This window comes from Pteropus alecto, unplaced genomic scaffold (assembly GCF_000325575.1).
Source record: "Pteropus alecto unplaced genomic scaffold, ASM32557v1 scaffold87, whole genome shotgun sequence".
NCBI lineage: Eukaryota > Metazoa > Chordata > Mammalia > Chiroptera > Pteropodidae > Pteropus > Pteropus alecto.
In genome coordinates this window covers 12,755,316-12,766,204 of record NW_006443225.1, presented here as the reverse complement: position 1 = coordinate 12,766,204, position 10,889 = coordinate 12,755,316, and the positions used below count along the sequence as shown (strand labels likewise).

At 37.5% G+C, this 10,889-nt stretch overlaps 2 pseudogenes; one reads left to right on the top strand and one right to left on the bottom strand.

Annotated features, from left to right (window-relative positions):
* The first annotated feature begins 596 nt into the window (after window positions 1–596).
* Window positions 597–715, top strand: LOC112472757 (annotated as a pseudogene).
* Window positions 716–6,219: 5,504 nt separating this feature from the next.
* LOC112472707 lies at window positions 6,220–6,341 on the bottom strand (annotated as a pseudogene).
* Window positions 6,342–10,889: the final 4,548 nt, after the last annotated feature.

Genomic DNA, 10,889 nt, shown 5'->3' with positions numbered 1-10,889 from the left:
GTGGGGGGATGGGTAGGGGGTGTGGGAGGTGGGGCGCAGTGTGGGAGGCCTGCCCTCCCTGATCCGGCTGGCAAAGTGTCCTAATTCATCCAGGTTCAACTTCTCTGACCACCTTTCTCCCACAGGAGAGTTAGAGACCCTTGGGATCCCTTATAGTTCCACACAGCAGTTGTCCTCAGCTGTCTATCATTTATCTATGTATTCTATACAGTATCTATATCTATATCCACATCCTACTTACAGCTCAGTTTCTTTTATTGACATATCTAACTTCCCTCAGGGGATAGGACCTTGTTGGCAGCAGAGGGTTTTTCCCTTGTTTGTCTCATGTCCTTAGCGTGTAGCACAGTAAATGTTTGTGAATGAAAGAACAGCAAATGAATAAATAGTGAATGAATGTTCTGTGAAGAAAGGGAAGGGTGGCCTCCCTGCAGATCCACCAGGGTAAGGGACAACGGTTCTGTCGTGGAGTCACAGAACATACATGATGTGCCACATAGTAAGTTGTAATAAGTTGTAAAATATGTTTTTTTTTTTCAATAACATATCCAAGTTTGCAAATAAACCACGTTGGTTTGCTTAAAAAGAAAATCAGAGTCTTCAGCCATGCCACCCTGAACATGGCCGATCCCGTCTGATCTCAGAAGCTAAGCAGGGCTGGGCCTGGTTAATACTTTGATGGGAGACCACCTAGGAAGACCAGGTGCTGTAGGCGTCAAAAATAAAAAATAAGGGATTGTAAGCTGACAAGGTCCTTGCAATCTGTGAGGTCAACCAAGGGTTGCCTCACCTAAAAAAAAATAATAAATAAATAAAATAAAAAAATAAGAAGAAAATAAAAAGAAAATCAGAGATTTGAGATTATCTGTACAATAATAAAACTCTTCATCGCTTACTTTCCAATATGCTTTCTTGAGTGGAAGGATAAAGGGTTAAGCTGTAAGTGGCCGGCCAAGATTGGTGCCAGGCCCTGGGGAGGCTCGGACGTGTGCCGTGAAGGCGGCCAGTATCTGCCAGGAGTCACGGCAGAAAAGAGCACAAAATCTCCAGGCTGGAAAGTCGCGATGGAGCAGGCTGGGAGGGGATGATCGCAGAGCCTCCTTCCCTGACTCTGAACGAAGCAGGCGTTCTCGTCGAGGGCGCGTGAGGACGATGGGGACTTTGCAAGATTCTCGTCGTTGGCGTGTAGAGTAGACACGCATTCGTGTCCTTTTCTCTCTGAACGTGCAAAGCGCTGGGCTGACCAGTAGCCATCTTTTTCCCGGATGTGAAGTCATATTTTTCTAAAAGAAGGATCTAGACTCTCTTGGAAAATAAGAAACTTTAGGAAGATTTCCATTTAAACTAATGAAGAAATGGTGATGATAGAAGCTTCTGCGACCTAGAAAATTCATTGATGTTTTGCTTCCTTAGAGCTTGAGTACAAAGACCCATTGTCTGTCCGTTCCTCTTAAAGTTCAATTATTAGAAAATTGATTACATGTCGAAAAGTGACAGATTAATTGCTCCAGAAATCTAAATGTGTGCGAGCCTGGCATCTGTAGACCAACTGGTGCCTGCACGGTGGGCTCAAGTAGAACTGACCAGGCTTATAGACGTGTATTCTCTCGGCTGTTTAATAACTAATGGGTGTCATGGGTCATCTGGTTTGGCGAGGGGTAGAGTGTGATTCAAAAGTGGCAGCTAAAGAGGACAATGTTTAGTTAATTTATTTGTACCTTAATTCTAATGGAAAACCTTGAGGAATCTATGTGCACTTTCTTTCCGAAACTTATTTATACATTAATATCATTAGGAATGGCTATTTGTTTGTATTATCACTTTGAGTACGCAAAATAGACGGATACTATTTAATAATAGCAACGGCTAACACATTTCACTCTCGAAAGTGTCCTGGTTTCTAGGATAAGATCACCCTTCTCACTGAGCACTTACTTTGTGCTAAGCTCTCCTTCTAAGTGCTGTATATGGATTCATTATATGTAGTCACAGTGCCATACATCCTTAAGACCATGCCTCCAAATTTTGAAGACAATTAACCATTTGGCATTAGCTAGAGCGATATTGTGCATGCTCTTAATAGACTCTTCTTAGCATTTTCATTAGTCAGGGGTGTAATGGTGCTGGGAAAATCTAATAATAAAGGTAAGCAACGGTAATTGGTTGTTATGGATTAATCAAAGAGCCTATAAAGCAGAGCATATAAATTTTGGATCTAATCGTCACTGGAAATGTTCTGTGTCCTTTCAGAGAAGATGAATGAGCATGTAGAGAAAACTGACCTTTTTTTTTTCTCATTAATAACATTTCTTTTTATTAAAGATGAATTTATCACTGGTAATTATTACCTTTCCTTTCAGCAGGTTTGTATAGAATAACACAGCCAGAAGGGAAAAAAATACTAAAAAACTTATCATCAAATGAAAATTATTGGTTCTTTCCCCCATTTGCTCTCCTGTACGACAAAGGTTAAATTTTAGGTACCTGACAACTATATGAAGGTACTGAATCCCCATGAATTGTAGACTTTAGATGTGTGAAATGCATAATTTGTGAATTATATCACAATGAAGCTGCTATAAAACAATTTAGGTCCCTGTCCTATTGTTTATAATCTCATAAAAATGTCCTGGTGCATACATTTTAAGAACAAAGTATATACACATCAATATCCATTTGATGTGAATCGTATATTAACGCATGTTCTTGTAGCACGATGTAACTTGAGAGGAGATTATATAAAATGGGCATTGGATGTTCTATAAGGAGACTGAATTATGCTTCATGAGCACGCATTATCATGTCAATTGAGCGATGGTTTTAATGAATATCACGAACGCACCAAATACAAGAAGTGAAATCTGGCCTAGTCACACCCAGACCTAGGAAATCGGAATCTCTGCTGTTGGGATTGGAACATCAGTTTTAAAAGCTTCCTTTTTAAAGTGCCTCCAAGGTTGAAGGACACCAGATTAGCTGAAAATGGCTGGGCTGAGAGCACCAGGTGACAAGCACTTTCTTTCAATTGGATATGCTAGAAATTGGCTTCTTCCTACCGAAAGAACTGCTTTGCTTATGTAAATATACTCTTGAATACTTGTAAGTACTGATTTTGCATGAGCTTCAGACAGATTGAGTGGACATAAACTAGAAGGAAAACAGCTAGAGGCTGGGGTGGGGGTGGGTGGGAGTGGTGGGAAGCATGAATTAAAAAAAAAAAAATCAAAATAAGAAACAGTAAATGAGAACCTAGAGGCCCTTCAATTGTTCTTACATCTTAACACGAGAAAGGACATCAAGAATCTAATCCAATATCTACATTTTCCCCCCAGGAAGGTAAAGAATTAGAAGTTAGGCAAGAAGTCCAAGGACACACAGCTAGTAAATAGAGGCCAGGACTGGTCCGTGCCTGTCCATTCTAATTCTAATACGGTGGGAGGTGCTTACTCCCTTCCAAACCGTGCTGCTGAAATAACTTCATACTTCTAGAAAAGCCACAGAAATAGTATAATTTCTGTCAAACGTTTCCCCTGCTTTGCCTAACGTCACCCTCTTATATAACTGAGGTACGACAATCAACAATCAAATTAATGTTGGTACAATGAAATATTCTTTTGCAAATGAAACTGAGACTTAGGTCAAACGGCTTGCAGAAGGGCACACAGCAATAAGTTGCAGAGTCCTTGTCACCCTTAAGGGACACAAGTACCCACTTACCTTTGTTTCATCTAAAAAGCCTTGTGTAAAAAAATAAATAAAATAAAATCACCTTGTTACAAGAACATGTTTCTAGAATGAAGGCTAGGTGAGAGCAGCATACTGTCCCGCTGGCACCACGGATGCAAGACATTTGCGGGCATTTGAGAGTCCCCCCCCACCCCCAAGGGCCCGCGCATTTGATTTAATGCTCTGTTGCAGTTGCAGTCTTGAAATTCTTAATAATTTTACCTTGGAACTTGTGTTTGTTTGTAATGGCCAATAGTACAATGGAATGATAAATCTAGCAGCAGGGTGGGAACAACCGCCTAAGGGTACGAAACGGCGGCGCCAGCGAGTGTGGCTTGGCGCCCAGTGCGCATGCGCAAACCTTTGCTGGAGCCTGGGAGGCGGAGTGGGGACTTGAGCCCACATTAGAGGTGGTGACAGTGGAGGCAGGAGCTGAAGAGAGGAGGTTCTCTGCATGTCTGTCCTTGGAGGTCCCTGCAGCGCCTCTGGCCTGCAAACTTTGCCAGTAAATAATTACGAAACAAAAGCGTTGACTTTGCAATAGATCACCAGAGGTCACTAGAATTCTTCAATGAATTTAAGACCTCTGGTTTTGAAAACTCCCACCACATTGCAAAGCAAGTATCTTGTCTTAGAAATAGAAATTAAATTTAAAGCTGGTCACATGCAATGGAAGGGAACACTACTTTAATATGTTTCAAAGGAACCAGTTCTTATAAGACAATTTTAAAATTATTTTTTCTCTTGCAATTGAAGATACAACGATAGAACGAATAAACGGGCATTTGGAATTATGTACAAACCATGAAGTCACTTTCAGTTTCTTGTAAACCACAAGAGAGAGGAAATGTCAGAGAAAACAGTAAAATGCCATTGCATTTAAAGTTACACTTACACCGACTAATTTGTATTCAGGAAGAGCTAAATCTTTTTAGAAAAATTATTCCATGAGAATCATCACCTACATAGGTACGAAAATTTATTTTTTGAAATGATTTACCAGGAATTTATCCCAATAAACTATAGGTTGCCACAGTCTATAAAACTCTCAAGTCCACTAACATTTATATCAGCAGAAAAGTTCTCAAAATTAAAAATTATCAAAAATTATTTGTGATCTTACATTTGCCAAGAGTGACTTTCAATTATACAGATTGAAAATGAAGTTGACAAAGTGTAAATTTTGCTGATGTAATAAGTGAATGTGCAGAAAAATGAACCAGGAAAATCTTATTCCTGATCAAGATATCACATTAATGTTATTACTTATTGCGTTGATAAAATTATGACAGCATTAATCCTTTCTTTTGCAATTTTAAGTTTGTTTTTATTCATATATCACCATTACTCCTATTACCTTACATATGTAATATTTTTAAAGGAAAAAGCTATATATTTTAGTATTTTTAATGGCATGTTTTTCCCACCCTTTGAAGCAAGAAGCCTCACACTTTTATTTTGCATTGGGCCTTCGGGGTTTCGGGTTTTGGGTTTCGGGTTTTGTAGCTGGGCCTGCTGAGGCCGTCACACTTTGCATAATGGCGTTGCTTCTGCTTCTGCGTTTAAATCTGAGATTTAAAATCCCTGGCAGGTGTATCTGTTGGCAAAGCCTAGGTCTGTACCCTGTACACTACCTACAAGGGAAACTGGGCTGGGAAAGGGAGTATGTAGTGTATGTATATATATTTGTGTGTGTGTGTGTGTGTGTGTATTTGTACATATATATATCTACACATACATATAAATAAAATTATAAATATTACTATATATATTTAGATCCTTTAAGAGGAGGTGGCTCTGTCTCATAACGTGAGAGATTACTTACATAGAAAGAAGGTTCACATACTGGCCAGAAAAAAAAGAAAATGATAACTATCCACTAAAGAGGGGTGCCCAAGACTGAAGTGAGAATTGCTGCTACACAGGCCCCCATGGGTTAGAAACACCCTGAGTTAAAAGCAAATGCACTTAATGTGATGATATTATTGACTTCAGCTTGAATTTTGAATACTTGAAGATGCCATTTGACTCAGCGGCTCTGTAACTTCGGCTATGAGTGAATGAAAGCGTTATTAAATAGAGAGACCCGATGAGAAGTTCTGAAGTTTGGTAAGCTGCATGGCCAGTGCCTGAATGACAGTTCTGGGGTTAGAGGTAGAAAGTGAAACTGGCCGTATTACATCTGTTCAGTGTGAAGAATGTGATTATCAGCTAAAATGCAATTCTCTGCTCAGGGAGTGGTGGACAGAAATTCGCAAAGGGACAGGAGCTTGAAAAGATGCTACAAAGAATGTCAGAGAAAGAGATTTTACCAAAGATTCTTCAAACAAATCAAATTATCATGGCTTGCTACGATTTTAGTTAACCAACAGGATCTGGTCTTCTAACAAACAACCATGAAAGAATGAACCAGAAAATCCGAGTTGATGTGTGAGGAGGTGTCTTCCTGATGCCTCCCATAATGTTAGCCTTTGTTGTTGTTGTTGTTTTTAACGCCTACTGCACCTGATATTCTTAGGCAGTCTCCCATCCAAGTACTAACCAGGCCCAACCCTGCTTAGCAGCTTCCGTGATCAGACGAGATTAGGCACGTTCAGGGTGGCATGGCTGTAGACCGTTGTTGTTTATGGCTGTGATCTGTATCACTTTAATCAGAGGATATTTCACATCCAAAGGTGTAATATTCAGACTCAGTAGTTGTAGTGGGGTGCATGGTGGACCCCCAAAAGATGCGCCTCCGGCCTGACTTCCAGAAGCCGAGAATGTGACCTCATTTAGAAAAAGGGTCTTTGCAGATGTGATTAAAGAGCTCACAATGAGATCATCCTGGATTGTTCAGGTGGACACTCAATACAATGACAGGTGTTTTATAAGAGACAGGAGAACACACAGAAGGCCAAGTGAAGACGAGGCAGAGATTGCAGTGGTGCAGCCGTGAGCCAAGGAAGCCTGGAGACGCAGATACTGGCAGAGGCGGGAAAGGGTCCTCCCCTGGAGCCTTTGGAAAGCCTGCAGCCCCGCCCACACCTAGATTTCTGACTGCTAGTCCCCAGAACAGCGGGGAAAATACACTTCTGTTGTTTTAGGCCACCCAGTTTGTGGGACTCTGTTACAGGAGCCCTGGGAAAATGACACAGTAGTTTCTCAGAGGATAGTCTCAGAGAAGCTAAACTTCTGTGTTCATACATTCTTAAGAAGATTCATTAACCTTGTTATTTCTGAAAATGACATTTCGATTGCATCTTCCAGAATCGTCCTGTGGCTCCTTGATCTTGCCACCACCAACATTATCTGACACCCATAACCACCTGCCCTGCTTTCCATTTTTTTCCTGAACCACTGGTCTGAATGGGACTTGCACAGGTGATACCCTAGGTGGCTTATTAGTAAGACGAGTACCGAATTTAGAATTCCGGCATCTGAAAACATATCTAATGAAGGATGATTTTTACCCAAATGAATGTCAGGAAGGTACTTACCATGATGATTTTGGGGTGAAGTAATGCACATGTTTTCCTCAAGGTATTGCTTCTCTGTATTAGTGCTTTGGAACACCTCGTTAAGAGAGGAAAATGCATTTTCTCCTAATGCTGCAAGCTCTATTTTTTTTTTTTTTGTATTTTCCTTTTAACTTAAAAAAAAAGTTTCATACTAGAGTAAAGCCTCTATTTTTTTAAAAAAAGAAATTAAAAAAGTTTCATACTAAAGCAAATTCTCTATTTTTTTTTTTAAAAAGAAATGTGGAGAGCTAAGCATTTTCAGAGCAAAATATGAATTTTCCATTTTTTAAATTTTATTTACTTTTTTTAGGCGAGGCAACCCTTGGTTGACCTCACAGATTGCCAAGATGTGGACTTTGTCAGTTTACAATCCCTTATTTTTTATTTATTAATACATACAGTAGCTGGTCTTCCTAGGTGGTCTCCCATCCAAGTACTAACCAGGCCTGACTCTGCTTAGCTTCTGAGATCATACGGGATTGAGTTTGTTTGGGGTAGCAAGCTGTAGGCTGAATTTTCCTTAATAGTAGTATTGCTTCAGATGACACTCTATTCTAACTGGGTAGCTTCTCCTTTATCAGCATCCTGAAGGCAACTGTTCAAGTCTCTTTCTGGACAGTTCTCATTCTGATTGCATCTCATTTTCTTTATGTCACTTTTATCTAATAAGATGATTTCTCCTGGGATTGAAAAGGTAACAATTTTTGAGCAGTTCCAAGGAACAGCCAGGCGATCTACTCCGATTGGTTTATCGGCATAGTTTACTCTCATGTAAGTTATAAATAATAGCTTTCTCTTTAATTTGTATTCCTCATTTACTTCTCATAGAGAAGGAAAAGCAGACTTAAATCAAATATAATTGACCCTATCAATACTTTTTAGAAGAATTTTTGAGGTCCTCTCATTGCAATTTTTTTCCCCATTCAGTTTATAAATCAACGAGGGTTGTTGAGAAATGCTGCATAATCTCACTAATAATGGAGGTGAAGCTTAGAGCCTGGAATCACCTCACAAAAATGGGTAGTTAAATGTTTTCAGCTAAATGACATTTCATGACAGTGCCAGAAGAAAAAGAACCTTTTATGAGGAAAAAAAAAAATTGTAACTTTCAATTTTATCGGAAATAATTATCCCTCTAAAACAACACAGCCAGAACATGACTGCTACATTTAAAATATCTTGGGTTTTATATTACAATAATTCTAAAACCTATGTTTATATTAACGCACTTATCCTCTACATTATAGGATTACCTAAATTTATTTTTTTTAAGGAAATACTTATTATTGTCTATTTAATTTATGATCTTTTTTATTTAATTCTCAACAAAGCAATGTGCCTTTAGCAATATCATCATTTAACGAAGCTCTGTAACTTGAAATAAAACTATGACTAGATAGCTGGCCCTCCACATATACCTTAATATGCAATTATGTTAGCATAGGAGTCATTTATGTATTTAATTTGAATATGGTTAAATATCCTCACCGATTAAAAAGTATTTTAATTTTAAAAACAAGGTTTAGGAAAATTACTGTGTTGTTTACCTCCCCCCAGCTCTCACTCTTTACATCAGGATTCTGTATTGCGCTTTATTCTCCCTTAACTCTCTTTTACTTTCTACATTGTCTCTTTCTTAAATGCTCCTCAGTCCCTGCTGAGTGTGACACCTCCTTTCCTCCACCAATTTTCTGTGACAGGTATGCAAAGAAGTAAATAGGCATTTTGTAGAAAATATAACTTTTTTTTTATCATTTAACTTATAAAAATTGAAATATGTTGAGATGTATTGGGAGTAAAAAAGAATTCATTTTGATTTGTACACGTCAAGTTGTTTGATACTTTAGTTCTGGTAAAACCATTAAATTAAGAGATACACATTCTTTGATTTACTTGGGGACCAAAACATCTCTTACCTCTCCTATTAGATTAGAAACTCCTCAGGGAGCAGGGACTTTGTCTTATCCTGAAGTAGTTCAACTTGATTTGCTAACGTAATATTTTACTTCAAATTTCTGATCTAATTATTGTAACTATAAAGAAAGTTTGGGTTCTAACATAGGAATAAAAATTTTCTTCAAATGTTTATGGCTGCCTAGGAGAAAAAGTCTATTGATTCTACTAGTCTGTGAAAATAATCTTTTTTACAGAGGTCCTTAAATAGTGTGTGTGTGTGTGTGTGTGTGTGTGTGTGTGTGTAATGACTCCCCAGGGCTCAGAATGCTTTTAAATGCATAAATATATATACATGAGATACCACCATGCACCCACTACAATGGTTAAAAATGAAAAGACTAACAATGTCAGGTGTTGGCAAGGATTAGGAGCAACTGGAACGCTCATACATGGCTGTTAGGAGTGTAAATAATACAATCATTTTGGAAAACTGGCAGTTCTAATGAAGTTAAACATATACCTACTTCATGACCCAACAGTGGCATTCCAGGCACATACCCAAGTGAAGTAAGTGCCTGTGTTCATCAAAAGATTTATACTACAATGTTTATGGCATCTCTAGTCCTAATAGTCCCAAACTAGAATCAACACAAATGTCTATTTACAAATGAATGGGTAAATAAATCGTAGTATATTCCTCTATTGGACTACCACATAGCCATCAAAAACAAAACAATAAAAAATCTAGTTGTACAACAACATGGATAAATCTCAAAAACATGTTAAATAACAGAAACCAGGCACAAAAGAGAATATGCTGTATGATATTCCCTTTATGTGAAATTCAAGGTTAGGCAAAATTAAGCTTTGATGATAGAAAGAAAAATAGTGGTTTGTAAGTGGGGTATTGACTGGAAAGGAGCATAGAGAAACCTTCTGGGGCAATAAAAATGTTCTGTATCCTGAACTAAATAGTGGTTACAGGGATATATATATATGTAAAAATTCATTGAGTTAACCTCTAAGATATGTATATTTTTCTGTGAATAAAAACATATAAGATTATAAGAGAAACTAGTTATACTGAAATAGTTATTAAAATATTTAAAATGTGATATATTAATATATTGACTTTTTTATTAATACATCAGATGACAAGATTTAGCAGATCTAATTGTAAAAATTTCAAAGTATCATGCATATTTATACTAAATTGTATAATTTTATAATTATAGTTATGCAATTTATATTTTATATTATATGTAATTTATATTATACAATTTCTAATTATATATAAATTATATAAAAACGTATGCAACGATGATAAATGGTATGAAAATCATGTGATTTCTCTTAGTAATAGTCTCAGTTGCTGAAAATTCTAGTCATTTGTTGCCTACTTCCTCTGTTGTCATTAGAGAAAGGGACAGATTTCAGCAAGAAATTAGTGAAACTAGAGGTGTATTTATTATCCCACCCAAGTTCATGGATCCCTTGATTCTATTAAGAGACCATATTTGAATATAATTGTGGTTAACATCATTTTTTTCTTAACGCTTTGTATTTTGTACATTTAACAATGTTATTTTGAGAAGAAGGTGAAAAGGCTTCACCAGGCAAGGTCTTAGTGAATATTCAGTAGTGGTGATGGTGGCAGTCATGGTTAGTGACATGAAAGAGACCACTTTATTTATTTATTTATTTGTTTGTTTGTTTGTTTGTTTGTTTGTTTTTTGTGGTGACAGTGGTTAACAAAATTCAGTTTCA